Source organism: Bos taurus, unplaced genomic scaffold, assembly GCF_002263795.3.
Source record: "Bos taurus isolate L1 Dominette 01449 registration number 42190680 breed Hereford unplaced genomic scaffold, ARS-UCD2.0 Leftover_ScbfJmS_1223, whole genome shotgun sequence".
NCBI lineage: Eukaryota > Metazoa > Chordata > Mammalia > Artiodactyla > Bovidae > Bos > Bos taurus.
Genome location: NW_020190328.1, coordinates 142,447 through 157,895, shown reverse-complemented (window position 1 = coordinate 157,895; position 15,449 = coordinate 142,447). Strand labels below are relative to the sequence as shown.

Genomic DNA, 15,449 nt, shown 5'->3' with positions numbered 1-15,449 from the left:
ACACAAAAATAGTGGGAGTCTTTAATACCCCCACTCAGACCTATGGATAGATCAACCAAACAGAAAATTAGCAAGGAAACACAAACTTTAAATGATACAATGGGCCAGTTAGACCTAATTGATATCTATAGGACATTTCACCCCAAAACAATGAATTTCACCTTTGTCTCAAGAGCACACAGAACATTCTCCAGGATAGATCACATCCTGGGCCATAAATCCAGCCTTGGTAAATTCAAAAAAAATTGAAATCATTCAAGCATCTTTTTTAATCACAATGCAGTAAGATTAGATGTGAACTACAGGGAAAAAAATATTAAAAATACAAATATATGGAGGCTAAACAACAGGCTTCTGAATAACCAACAAATCATGGAAGAAATCAAAAAAGAAATCAAAATATTCATAGAAACAAGTGAAAAATGAAAACACCACAACCCAAAACCTATGGGATTCAGTAAAAGCAGTGCAAAAGGGAAGGTTCACAGCAATACAAGCTTACCTCATGAAAGAAGAAAAAACCAAACAAATAACCTAACTTTACACCTAAAGCAACTAGAAAAAGAAACAATGAAGAACCCCAGGGTTAATAGAAGGAAAGAAATCATAAAAATTATGGCAGAAAGAAATTAAAAAGAAACAAAGGAGACTATAACAAAAATCAACAAAACTAAAAGCTAGTTCTTTGAGAAGATAAATAAAATAGACAAACCATTAGCCAGATTCATTAAGGAAAAAAGGGAGAAGAATCAAATCAACAAAATTAAAAATGAAAATGGAGAAATCATAACAGACAACACAGAAATACAAAGGATCATAAGAGACTAGTATTAGCAACTATATGCCAATAAAATGGGTAACTTGAAAGGAATGGACAAATTCTTAGAAAACTATAACTCCCAAAACTGAACCAGGAAGAAATAGAAAATCTTAACAGACCCATCAGAAGCACTGAAATTGAAACTGTAATCAAAAATCTTCCAGCAAACAAAAGCCCAAGACCAGATGGCTTCACAGGTGAATTCTACCAAAAATTTAGAAAAGAGCTAACAACTATTCTACTCAAACTCTTCCATAAGATTAAAGAGGAAGGTAAAACTTCCAAACTCATTCTATAAGGCCACCATCACCTAATACCAAAACCAGATAAAGATGCCACAAAAAAAGAAAACTAAAGGCCAATATCACTGATGAACATAGATGCAAAAATCCTCAACAAAATTCTAGCAAACAGAATCCAACAACACATTAAAAAGATCATACATCTTGACCATGTGGGCTTTAACCCAGGGATGCAAAGATTCTTTAATATTCACAAATCAATCAATGTGATACACCACATTAACAAACTGAAAGATAAAAAAACATATAATTATCTTAATAGATGCAGAGAAAGCCTTTGACAAAATTCAACATCTATTTGATAAAAAAAAAAAAGACCCTCCAGAAAACAGGCATAAAAAGAACATACTACAAAATACTAAAAGCCATATCTGATAAACCCACAGCAAACATTATACTCAGTGGAGAATAATTGAAAGCATTTGCCCTAAAGTCAAGAGCAAGACAAGGGCACCCACTCTGACCACTACTATTCAACATAATTTTGGAAGTTTTAGCCACAGCAATCAGAGAAGAAAAAGAAATAAAAGGAATCCAGATTGGAAAAGAAGAAAAACACTCACTGCTTGCAGATGACATGATCCTCTACATAGAAAACCCTAAAGACACCACCAGAAAATTATTAGAGCTAATCAGTGAATATAGTAAAGTTGCAGGATATAAAATTAACAAAGAGAAATCCTTGCATTCCTGTACACTAACAATGAGAAAACAGAAAGAGAAATTAAGGCAAAAATTCCATTCACCATTGCGATGAAAAGAATAAAATACTTGGGAATAAATCTACCAGAAGAAACTAAGGCCTGTATATAGAAAACTATAAAACACTGATGAAAGAGATCAAAGATGACACAAATAGATGGAGAAATATACAATGTTCGTGGATCAGAAGAATCAATATAGTGAAAATGAGTATAATATCCAAAGCAATCTACAGATCCAATGCAATCCCTATCAAGCTATCAACGGTATTTTTCACAGCCATAGAACAAACCAGAATTGAAAGAGACATATGTACTCCAATGTTCATCACAGCACTGTTTACAATATGCAGGACATGGAAACAACCTAGATGTCCATCAGCAGACAAATGGATAAGGAAGCTGTGGTACGTATATACGATGGAGTATTATTCAGCCATTAAAAAGAATGCATTTGAATCTGTTTTAATGAGTTGGATGAAACTGGAGCCTATTATACAGAGTGAAGTAAGTCAGAAAGAAAAACACCAATACAGTATATTAACGCATATATATGGAATTTGGAAAGATGGTAATGATGACCCTATATTTGAGACAGCAAAAGAGATACAGAGATAAAGAACAGACTTTTGGACTCTGTGGGAGAAGGCGACGGTGGGATGACTTGAGAGAATAGCAATGAAACGTATATTACTATATGTCAAACAGATCACCATTTCAAGTTCAGTGCATGAGGCAGGGTACTCAGGGCTGGTGTACTGGGATGACCCTGAGGGATGGGATTGGGAGGGAGGTGGGAGGAGGTTTCTGGATGGTGAACACATGTACACCCATGGCTGATTCATGTCAATGTATGGCAGAAACCACTACAATATTATAAAGTAATTAGCCTCCAATTAAAATGAATTAACTAAAAAGAAAAAGAAGTGGTGGTATATATATATATATACAATGGAATATTACTCAGCCATTAAAAGGAATGCATTTGAGTCAGCCCTAACAAGGTGGATGGGATTCCCTGGTAGCTCAGATGGTAAAGCATCTGCCTGCAATGTGGGAGACTCAGGTTCAATCCCTGGGTTGGGAAAATTCCCTGGAGAAGAAAATGGCAACCCACTCCAGTACTCTTGCCTGGAAAACTCCATGGACAGAGGAGCCTGGTAAGCTATAGCCCACGGGGTCGCAAAGAGTCAGACACAACTTAGTGACTTCCTTTTCCCTTTAATGAGGTGGATGAACTAGAGCCTATTATACAGAATGAATTATGTCAGAAAGAGAAAAACAAATAAACAAATATCAAATACTAATGCATATATGTGGAATCTAGAAAGATAATATTGATTAATCTATTTGCAGAGCAGCAATAAAGACACAGACATAGAGAACAGACTTACAGACAAGGCTAGTGGGGGAGGAAGGAGAGGGATGTATGGAGAGAATAAAATGGAAACATACATTACCATATGTAAAAGAAATAGCCAATGGGAATTTGCCATCTGACTCAGGGAACTCTAATCAGGGGCTGGGTAACAACCTAGAGGGGTGATATCTGGAGGGATGTGGGAGGGATGTTCATGTGTAAACCTATGGCTGATTCATGTTGATGTTTGGTAGAAACCAATGCAATACTGTAAAGCAATTTTCCTTCAGTTAAAAATAAATGTTAAAAAAATAATAACCTGTACCTCAATGGAGGTACAGCAAAAACCTAAACCCACAGCAAAAATATCTCTGTACCTACAGAGATAACCTAGACAGCCCAGTGAACAGGCAACTCAATGTTCAGTGGACGCCACCTCAGCAGATGTTAAAAATGCACACACACACACACACACACACACAAAACAGTAAAATGGGAATATCCACCACCAAATCTGAGCAGAACAGGTGGAAGAGGAACTCTGAGTAGAGGAGGAAGTACAACCTGATAGGAGCCAGTGTCATACCAGATGGCCATGTGCCTCTCTCTAGGGAGAGACCAAGATATCAGCACTTCTCTAAGAATAGAGCTGCAACGAATGAGAACCTTTTTCCTTTCCTTCTAAAAGTTAAAATGTCACTTCTGCTATTTCAGAGCCTCATGTCAAAGAACCAGAATAACTCCATGTTACACTGAGTTCATTCTCCTAGTTACCAATCACAAATAAGCTCAGTGATGCCACAGACACATTTGTTATGACCTAACAGACCACAGTGGACTCAAAACTTGGTAGCTAGTAGAGCACAGCTTTAGTGAGAAAGTTTCTTTACAAGTGGTCTCTCCTTAGGTTCCTTGAGTGCAAAGAAACATGAAACGAATCACCAGTCCAGGTTCGATGCAGGATACAGGAAGCTTGGGACTGGTGCACTGGGATGACTCAGAGGGATGGTACGGGGAGGGAGGTGGGAGCGGGGTTCGGGATTGGGAACACGTGTACACCTGTGGTGGATTCATGTTGATGTATGGCAAAACCAATGCAGTATTGTAAAGTAATTAGCCTCTAATTAAAATAAATTTAATTTAAAAAAACTAATGAAAATCATACATTTACCCACTTAAAGTTTCATTGTTCAATCTTTGTCAGAACATCAATGTCACCTCATGTTTATCATTTGACACATTTATTGTTGATAAGTATAAGTAAGGAGGCAAATTATCTAATACTTTATTAAATAATTTAACAAACTTTAAATTATTTAAATTATTTCAAACAAATTATAATTTACTAAACTTACTTTGTTTAGTAAGGGGGGAAAAAAAGCTTTTCTAAATATGAAACACATGAAGGAAAACATAAGAGGCAGAACCTTCTTGAAACCACTAGAACATTGCATGGTGGGAGTTTAACCTGCCTGGTAATTTTCATTAGTAGTTTTCTCTCTCCCTGGGATTCTCCCACTACCAAATACTCAATCTGATAAGCTTACATACAAGTTTTCTATGAAAGGTACACTATATTCTTAGATACTTTGATTGTGAATCCCTGAAAGAGAAGAAATTCACAACAGAGAATTCAGTTCAGTTCAGTCACTCAGTCATGTCCGACTCTTTGAGGCCCCGTGGACTGAAGCATGCCAGGCTTCCCTGTCCATCACCAACTCCCAGAGCTTGCTCAAACTCATGCCTATCAAGTTGGTGATGCCATCCAACCATCTCATCCTCTGTCATTTCTCCTGCCTTCAATTTTTCCCAGCAATAGGGTCTTTTCCAATAAGTCAGTTCTTCACATCAGGTAGCCAAAGTATTGGATTTTCAGCTTCAGCATCAGTTCTTCCAATGAATATTCAGGACTGATTTCCCTGAGGATTGACTGGCTGGATCTCCTTTCAGTCCAAGGGACTCTCAAGAGTCTTCTCTAACACTGCAGTTCAAAAGCATCAATTCTTCGGTGCTCAGCTTTCTTTATAGTCCAACTCTCACATCTATACATGACTACTGTAAAAACCACAGCTTTGATTAGACATAACTTTGTTGGCAAAGTAACGTCGCTGCTTTTTAATATGCTGTTTAGGTTGGTGATAGCTTTTCTACCAAGGAGCAAGTGTCTTTTAATTTCATGGCTGCAGTCACCATCTGCAGTGATTTTGGGTCCCAAAAGAATAAAGAATTGCTTTACTTTATAACAAAATTCTCAGTTGGGGGAGAATGTATGATATAAATGGCAAGCAAATAAATCTTTGCCTAGTCTTTTTTATGTATGTATAATTTGAAATAAATTTTTTTCAAAGGAAAAGAAAAGAACAACTAGTAAAAATAGAATATGATAACCTGCTTCTGTGCAGGAAAAGGAAGACAGGATCCTTGCATTTCTCTAAAAAACCAACTGGTAGGAGATGTGATCAACTCTTTCCCTCTTCCTCTTATCCAGGTTCACTGAGAACCTAACACTGAGCCTAGCTACTCCTACCTGCCCTGAGCCTGTGTTCAACAGGAGGCAAGACAGACAGATGGTGGTCCAAGGACTCCTCTGCAGACTCTCAACCACCACAGCCTGAGTTCTCTCTTCACACCACCTCTCCCATCGTCAGCCAGGTATGGGCTCTCATCGGTTCTGACACAGCTCAACCCTCTTCCAATTCTGCTTTTTTCTTGAAACAACACAATTTCAGACTCTATTAATCTTTTCAAATACTGATACAGCTTTTCTTTTGCTAGTTCTGAGATAGGCTGGGACCTGGGACCTTTTGCTGCAGTGCTGCAATGCTTACACCTGGACACATCTCTCCTCCAGCAACCAACTACAGAAATGTTATGTGACTAAAAATAACTGCGTGCATGTGCAGTTGGGGCAAATTCTGGACCCAAAAGAGAAAAAGATCAAAAACCCGAACTGCCACTTTTTGAAAAGCCTGGAGCAAAAACAGCATGTCAGAACAAAAGCAGAGTACTGCACATGCCCCTGCACACAATACCACCTTAGGAGTGGATGAAACACCTAAACCACACCTGTGGCGTGACCCCTGGACACACCCCTACCCTCTCCCCATATAAGGAAAAGGCTTGCCCCTCATGGGGGAGCGAGCAAGCAAGGGAAACTATTGTTTGTTCTCCCTCCCCACTGCTGGAGCAGGGGCCCCAATAAAGCCTTGCCTGAATTTCTTGTCTGGCCTCTAGTCAATTTCTATTGTTTAAGGAGGCTAAGAACCCTGGTAGCAGTTCCTTCCCCAGCCCTTCCCAACACCACTTCCTCCTGATCTCTTTAGAGCACCTCTAAGAGTGTTCACCATGCTTAAAACCCTCCAGTGACCAACAGTACCTAAGTCCACACTCCCCAAGTGGCCTCTGCCTGGAGACCCTGAGTACTAACTCCACCCATTCTTCTGCATCACCTCAAATACTAATCCTCCTGGGAGCCAGTCAGGATGTCTTCAGCTTACACTTACTTCCTTACCTCTGAATTCCCATGGGGGATTCCCATTACACCACATAGAGGGTGGATAACCATGTCATCCAAGCACTTACAGACATAGCCCCAACTCTAATGAGACTGAACCTTACACAGAGTCAGCCTATCGTGGTTATCAACTAAAGGAAGGAACAGACTGTAGGGCTGTTCAAATCAGTCCAACTACAGACAAGCTACAACCTTGCATAGTCAGAGCTAACACAGCAACAAGAAAAAGTTATATATGTTATAAATTTTGTCAAGGCAGAAATTCCAATTGCAGCTTAAGCATATTGCCAAAACATAAAACTTAATATTCAGTGTATGCATATTAGAATATAGAATTCTCCACCTTCAAAAAAAAAAAGAAAAATTATGCCTTAAGTGAGGAAGAAAATCTGTTGAGCACTTTTCTATAAATAACACATCTGAGGGAGAAGTTACAATATTCCAGAGGTTAGATGAGACTTCAGTCAACATCTGACCAGCTTGTAAAGGTGTCAGAAGTGCTGGCTGAATTCTGTAGCGATCATGGTGATGAAAAAACTAAAATTAAGTTGCCATTAGAGCCACTCTCACAGACCTGGGTTCTTGGACCCTTGAATCAATAGAAATTGATAAGACACCAGATGAGAAATTCAGGCAAAGTTTTAGTGGGACTCATGCTGCAGTATGAGGGAGTGTAACAGACAAGAACAAAGTCTGATTCCATGTTGGACCTGTTTCCTTTACTTTAACCTTTGTTTTTCGTAACTTTTGTTATTATAATCATTGTCTATAGCTATAAGCATCCATAATGGCCTGCCCTCAAGGAGCCCTGCCTCTCTGTCTGAATGTTAAACCAAAATGCCTTTGTTTATGGAAATATCCTGAAGCTGTCCACCTGAGAATGGCTGCAAAAAAGAAGAAATTAATACATCCCCTACCCGAGGCTGGCCATTCCAGGAGATATTTGCAAGATTAATGACCTTTTTACTTTACTTCCTCACCTTTTCCTGCTCTGTATTCTTCAAAAGAAACTGGCATTCAGGACCAAATAAGATGGTTATTTTGAGACACTAGTCTGCCATCTTCTTGATCAGGTAGCTTTCCAAAAAAGTTGTATTTCTTGCCTCAACACATTGTCTCTGATGTATTGGACTGCCATGTGTGCAGAGTGTGCAGAGTGCACTTTGACTTAGGAGTGAAAACAACTAACACGTGTCCTTGCTCACTCACAGGGGGCTGGGGTGGGGGGTAAGCTAGTTCTTTAAATGGAGCGAAAATTGAGGCGGATCAGTGGGTGGGGCTGAAGAGGTGGCTTAGGTGTCTGCCCACCCCTTTGATGGTGCTATGTGCAGGGATCATGTGCAGTACATTGCTTTTGCTCTGGGTACCTCAGAAATGGCAGTTTGTTTTGGCCTTTTGTATCTTATTGCTCATAATTCATCCCAACTACCAGTGCATGCAGTTATTTTTACTCTCATAGTTTCTTATGTCTTATAGTTTCTTTAGTCTTATAGTTTCTTTATATTTTGTTGCTCAAAGAGATGTTTTTCCACCTATAAGCAGTCCAGTAAAGCATCCCACATCCCAGCCTATCTCACCATGAAGTGCAGGACAAGCACAGGTCATGCAGGAAAGTATCAAGGTCAGAACTAGAGCCAAAAAGGTTGACTTTCCAATGGCTAATAGGGGAAAATCTAAGCAGCTTTGTGAACAATATAACCTCAGAGAAACATTTTACTGGATGTAAAAGTTATTTAAATTTTTTAGTGCTTTGAAGTTAAAACAAGATTTTTTGAAATCCTATTGAAGTAATGCAACGCCAAAACCACAGGGCCCCTTTCTTCACTTAAAGAAAAATAGATGGACTTCTTGGTTATGTGGTTATAATATCAATAAATCTTCATTTTCTGAACATGGAAAAAAAAAGAAATTGAAAAGCATGTGTAAACAAGAGGATACAATGCTATGAAATCCATATACAGGTCCACAGGTAAAACCACTAAACCCCCTCCAAGGTGGGCAGGGGTGGTGGATTTTCTTCCTAGGCTCCCAGACATGATAAGGGGAAATTATGAGAGATGACCATACAGTCTACCAAGTACCAGGCTGCAGGAAGCAGCAGGGCTCAACACCATACTATGTTCTAAACTCTATACCTCATAATGATTCCAGGTGATCTACAGTCAAACCTTGCCCAGTTTTGGCCACCTAGTCAGTAAACTCAGCTGATCTTTTCTTTCTTTCCTGTTTCCAAATTCACCTTTTAATTGGGATTAACACATATAAGTGAGAGGCATGGGAAGGAAGAAAAATGAACATCAGATCAGATAATTATATTTATTTCCTATTTCCTTTTAGAAACTAGGAAGGAGGTTGAATCAGACTTGGCTCATCATTGGGGTGGATCGTATAGCAAACACTGGGGGATTTCAAAAGCCTCTCAGAATACAAAACCAAATTCATGATCTTCTGTTCCCCTTGTTGTTCAGTCACTCAGTTGAATCTAACTCTTTGAGACCCTAATGACTGCAGCACACCAGGCTTCCCTGTACTTCACCATCTCCAGCAGCTTGCTCAAACTCATGTCCATCGAGTCAGTGATGCCATCCAACATCTCATCCTCTGTTGTACCCTTCTCCTCCCACCTTCAATCTTTCCCAGCATCAGGGTCTTTTCTTATGAGTCAGGTCTTAGCATCAGGTTTTCAAAGTATTTAAGTTTAAACTTCAGCATCAGTCCTTTCAATGAATATTCAGGGCTGATTTCCTTGAGAAATGACTAGTTGAATCTCCTTGCAGTTCAAGGGACTCTCAAGAGTCTTCTCCAACACCATAGTTCAAAAGCATCAATTCTTCAGTGCTCAGCTTTCTTTATGGTCCAACTCTCACATCCGTAGATGACTACTGGAAAAACCATAGCTTTGACAATATGGATCTTTGTCAGCAAAGTATTGTCTCTGCTTTTTTATATGCTGTCTGTGGAAAATTCTGAAAGAGATGGAAATACTAGACCACCTGACCTGCCTCTTGAGAAATCTGTATGCAGGACAATTAGAACTGGACATGGAACAACAGACTGGTTCCAAATAGGAAAAGGAGTACATCAAGGCTGTATATTGTTACCCTGCTTATTTAATTTATATGCAGAGTACATCATGAGAAATGTAGGGCTAGATGAAACACAAGCTAGAATCAAGAGTTCCAGGAGAGATATCAATAACCTCAGATATGCAAATGACACCACCCTTATGGCAGAAAGTAAAGAAGAACTAAAGAGCCTGTTGATGAAAGTGAAAGAGGAGAGTGGAAAAGTTGACTTAAAGCTCAACATTCAGAAAATGAAGATCATGGCATCTGGTCCCATCACTTCATGGCAAATAGATGGGGAAACAGTGGCTGACTTCATTTTGGGGGGCTCCAAAATCACTGCAGATGGTGACTGCAGCCATGAAATTAAAAGACACTTACTCCTTGGAAGGAAAGTTATGACCAACTTAGACAGCATATTTAAAAGCAGAGACATTATGTTGCCAACAAAGGTCCATCTAGTCAAGGCTATGGTCTTTCCAGTAGTTATGTATGGTTGTGAGAGTTGGACCATAAAGAAAGCTGAATGCTGAAGAATTGATGCTTTTGAACTGTGGTGTTGGAGAAGACTCTTGAGTGTCCCCTGGACTGCAAGGAGATCCAACCAGTCTATCCTAAAGGAGATCAGTCCTGAGTGTTTATTAGAAGGACTGATGTTGAAGCTGAAACTCCAATCCTTTGGTCACCTGATACAAAGAGCTGAGTCATTAGAAAAGACACTGATACTGGGAAATATTGAGGGCAGGAGGAGAAGGGGACGACAGAGGATGAGATGGTTGTATGGCATCACCGACTCAATGGATATGAGTTTGGGAAAACTCCGGGAAATGGTGATAGACAGGAAGTCCTGGCGCACTGCAGTCCATGGGGTTGCAAACAGTCAGAAATGACTGAGTGACTGAACTGGACTGAACTGGGGTTTATCATAGCTTTTCTTTCAAGGAGGAAACGTCTTTTAATTTCATGGCTGCAGTCACCATCTGCAGCAATTTTGGAGCCAAAAATAAATAAATAAATAAATAAATAAAAATAAGCTCTTTCACTGTTTCCAGTGTTTCCCTATCTATTTGCCATGGAGTAATGGGACTGGATGCCATGATCTTCATTTTATGAATGTTGAGCTTTAAGCCAACTTTTTTGCTCTCCTCTTCCACTTTTATCAAGAGGCTCTTTAGTTCTTCTTCACTTTCTGCCATAAGGGTGATGTCATCTGCATATCTGAGGTTATTGATATTTCTCCCGGCAATCTTGATTCCAGCTTATGCTTCATCCAGTCCAGCATTTCTCATGATGCACTATGCATGTAAGTTAAATAAGCAGGGTGACAATATACAGCCTTGATGTACTCTTTTCTGTATTTGGAACCAGTCATTTCATGTCTGGTTCTAACTGTTGCTTCTTGACCTACATATAGATCTCTCAGGAAGAAGGTAAGGTGGTCTGGTATTCCCATCTCTTGAAGAATTTTCAACAGTATTTTTGAGATCCACACAATCAAAGCCTTTAGTGTAGTCAATAAAGCAGAGGTAGATGTTTTTTTTTTTTTTGAAACTCTCTTGCTTTTTCTATAATCCAACGGATGTTAGCAATTTGATCTTTGGTTCCTCTGCCTTTTCTAAATCCAGCTTGAACATCTGTAAGTTCTCAGTTCACATATTGTTGAAGCCTAGCTTGGAAAATTTTGAGCATTACCTTGCTAGCATGTGAGAGGAGTGCAATTGAGCAGTAGCTTGAACATTCTTTGGCATTGTCTTCTTTGGGATTGGAATGAAAACTGACCTTTGCCAGTCCTATGGCTACTGCTGAGTTTCCAAATTTGCCAGCATATTAGAACTCCATATTTCAACAAATTCAGGTATTTTACAGCCCCATAACCCAAAACAGCCCAGCATTCACCTCTCCCTTCCTGCCATACCCAATTCAAGACATGCGCTGAGTTGTGCTTGAATGCTCTGAAATCTGGCCAAGTCTATTTCACCCTAAACCAAACCACATCATCTCGTCCCTGGACCATGTACTGCATCAGCCTCCTGACACACTCATCTCCCTGCCTCTGTTCTAGGTCCCCGCCCCATCTCCCTGTCCAGTTCCCAAGGCTGCAGCCAGGCTGAGTTCTGAGACACTAAAAACCTTAACTTGTGGTTTCCTTTCAGTTCCCTCCTCAGGCCTCCAGTACTCTCTACTCTGCAGCCTCAAACATTTTTGTTTCCTTCTTATGCACTAAAAGCCTTTGTCACAGTCACCATCCCCATGAAAATGCAAAGTATCAGCTTCCCACCTCCCCCACCCCCACACATGAAATTCTCCAGTCTTCCCAGGAAGTACCATCTCCAAAATTAAACCAGTGTCTCTAACAAAGTACCTCATTTCACCTCAGAGTTCTCCTTCCAAGGACTAATGACACAAAAACACACATCCACAGTGAGTTTCACTATTCGGTTTGTTATTAACCCTCCACTTGAAAGGAATTCCAAGGAGGACAGACTGCTCTATATTTCCTTACCAGCCATTATACATACACACCTAGCTTGTGCCAGGCTTCAGTTATTTATTCAATTATCTTGGTGATGGAATAGATGAATAAATTCCAAATTTGCCCCTAAAACATCTAATGTAAACCAAGACAGGTTTTTCCTCGCAACTAATTTTACTTTTCAAATGATCTTGACATCCTCTCTATTGGATTTGCACAGTTTGGATTTGTTTGCTCTTTTCTACAACTAGGGCACTGTTTCCCAAATGTGGCCTATGTTCAGGTACCCAGGGATATTAACCAAAGGCATATTAATAGACACTTTGGATTCCAGCCAACACCTAGTGAATCAGAATCTCCAAGGTGTGATCATTTAGTTTTAATAAGCACTACAGGTGATTCTGATAAACTAGAGAACTAAACTTTTTAAGGGTTAGAAAAATCAAATGAACTTAAAAAGAGGCTAAAATCTAAAATTTTAAATTATATATATTTCAATAATGATTTCAACCCACCAGGAAGCAGTTTGCCATTCTGACACTAACCCTTCTCATCACTCTATTCTTGGCCATTTGTCCCACATTTACTGAAAATGACTGTCAAAAAGATCTCAATACCTAGGCCATCTTCCAGCCAGAAATTTTATGTACATGAGGGAAAATTGGTGTTTCTTTCCCAAATCAAAGGTGCTTCCTTTACCAGGACACAAAGAAACCTGACAAAGTCAGCACCAGGAAAATTCAAAGTTCTCAACAGGTCATAATGTTAATGTTATTGCACACATCTACATAGGAAGGAATTTCAAGCCTCAGACACAGTTCAGTTGAATTTTGGTGGGAAAAAAATCCTACCCAAATATTTGAGCACAATTCCATAAAAACCTTATTTAGCACCCCTTTTGTGCTACACTCTTTGGTGCACCACATAATCCACCAAAGAATAAGAGTTAACACTTTTTGCACTAAAACCACACTTAATGGTTAGCCATTTGCAGAATCCCTACCAGACATGATGGAGCTGGATGGTTCTTTCAGTTACATACTTTCTGGGCATCTGCTATTTGTGAGGACTACAAAGATGAATGAGGCACTATATCCGCCCTTTAGATAAGTCTGCAGTTCAGGGAAGGAAAGAAATCCACAAACATGTGGTTTAGTGAGGGCAAAGTCACATCCATGAGCTCAAAGGAAGATATGGGAATTAAAGAGGGTGTGATGGTTAATTTTATGTCAACTTGACTAAACCACAGTCTTCAGACACCTGCTCAAACACATCTGGTTATTACAGTGAAAGTATTTTTAGATGAGATTAGTATTAAAATCAATAGACTCAGTAAAGCAGATTATTCTCCTATAGAAGAATACTAAGTAGCCAAGATGGCAATGGTCTGGCTCTTTTGCCCCACTTCTAGAAACAATGATGTTACATGATTATGTAATGGCTGAGATCATCTATAGCACTGCACAGGCACAATACAAAGTAACAGCTTGGCCACTTCCCACTTCTGTTCATGTATACCTTATAAGCCCATCTTAAAATCCCTGCTGCTGCTGTATCAGTTCAGTTCAGTTCAGTCACTCAGTCGTGTCCGATTCTTTGTGACCCCATAAATCGCAGCATGCCAGGCCTCCCTGTCCATCACCAACTCCCGGAGTTCACTCAGACTCACATCCATCGAGTCGGTGATGCCATCCAGCCATCTCATCTTCTGTAGTCCCCTCTCCTCCTGCCCCCAATCCCTCCCAGCATCAGAGTCTTTTCCAATGAGTCAACTCTTCGCATGAGGTGGGCAAAGTACTGGAGTTTCAGCTTTAGCATCATTCCTTCCAAAGAAATCCCAGGGCTGATCTCCTTCAGAATGGACTGGTTGGGTCTCCTTGCAGAATCAGCCACTAGCAAATAAAGTATGTCTGTAGTTCCTATTGGAGAAGGCAGTGGCACCCCACTCCAGTACTCTTGCCTGGAAAATCCCATGGACGGAGGAGCCTGGTAGGCTGCAGTCCATGGGGTTGCAAAGAGTCGGACACGACTGAGCTACTTCACTTTCAGTTTTCACATTCAATTTGAAAGCATCAATTCTTTGGTGCTCAGCCTTCTTTATGGTCCAGCTCTCACATCCATACTTGACTACTAGAAAGACCATAACTTTGGCTATACAGACCTTACATCTTGTTAGCAAGATGATGTCTTTCCTTTTTAATAGGCTGTCTAGGTTTGTCATAGCTTTCCTTCCAAGAAACAAGCATCTTCTAATTTCAAGCCTGCAGTCACCATCTGCAGTGATTTTAGAGCTCAAGAAGAGAAAATCTGTCACTGCTTAGAACTTTTCCCCTTCTATTTACCATGAAGTGATGGGATCAGATGCCATGATCTTAGTTTTTTAATACAGAGTTTTAAACCAGCTTTTTCACTCTACTTTTTCACCCTCATTAAGAGGCTCTTTAGTTCTTTGCTTTGTGCCATTAGAGTAGTATCGTTTGCATATCTGAGGTTGCTGATATTTCTCCCAGCAACCTTGATTATTCTTGATTCCTGTTTGCAACTCACAAATGCCATTCTTGCATTTCTCATGATGTACTCTGCATATAAGTTAAACATGGTGACAATATACAGCTTTGTTGTATTCCTTTCCCAATTTTGAACCAGTCCATTGTTCCATGTCCAGTTCTAACTGTTGCTTCTTGACCTGCATACAGGTTTCTCAGGAGACAGGTAAGATGGTCTGGTATTCACAATTCTTTAAGAATTTTCCAGTTTGTTGTAATCCATACAGTCATAGGCTTTGGCATAGTCAATGAAGCAGAAATAAATGTTTTTCTGGAATTCCCTTGCTTTCTCTAAGATCCAACGAATGTTGGCAATTCCATAAAAAGGAATGAATTTGAGTCAGTTGTAGTGAGGTGGATGAAACTACAGCCTGTTATATACAGAGAAGTCAGAAGAAGAAAAACAAATATCATAAATTAATGCATAAATATGGAATCTAGAAAAATGATATTGATGAATCTATTTGCAGGGAAGGAATGGAGAAGCAGATGTAGAGAACAGACTTGTGGACACAGCAGGGGAAGGAGAGGGTGGGACATACATTGAGAGAGAAAAATAGCACTGACATATATACACATCATGTGTAAAACAGAGGTGGCTCAGTGGTAAAGAATCAACTTGACAATGCAGAAGACACGGGTTCAATCCCTGGGTTGGGAAGATCCCC

The 15,449-nt window shown here is 39.7% G+C and overlaps 1 long non-coding RNA gene across 1 annotated transcript; it reads left to right on the top strand.

The window, feature by feature from the left end:
• The first annotated feature begins 4,044 nt into the window (after positions 1–4,044).
• LOC132344730 (uncharacterized) lies at positions 4,045–6,371 on the top strand. Its single transcript, XR_009493674.1, has 3 exons — positions 4,045–4,133; positions 5,672–5,835; positions 5,959–6,371. It is a non-coding gene; the product is annotated as an uncharacterized lncRNA (long non-coding RNA).
• Positions 6,372–15,449: the final 9,078 nt, after the last annotated feature.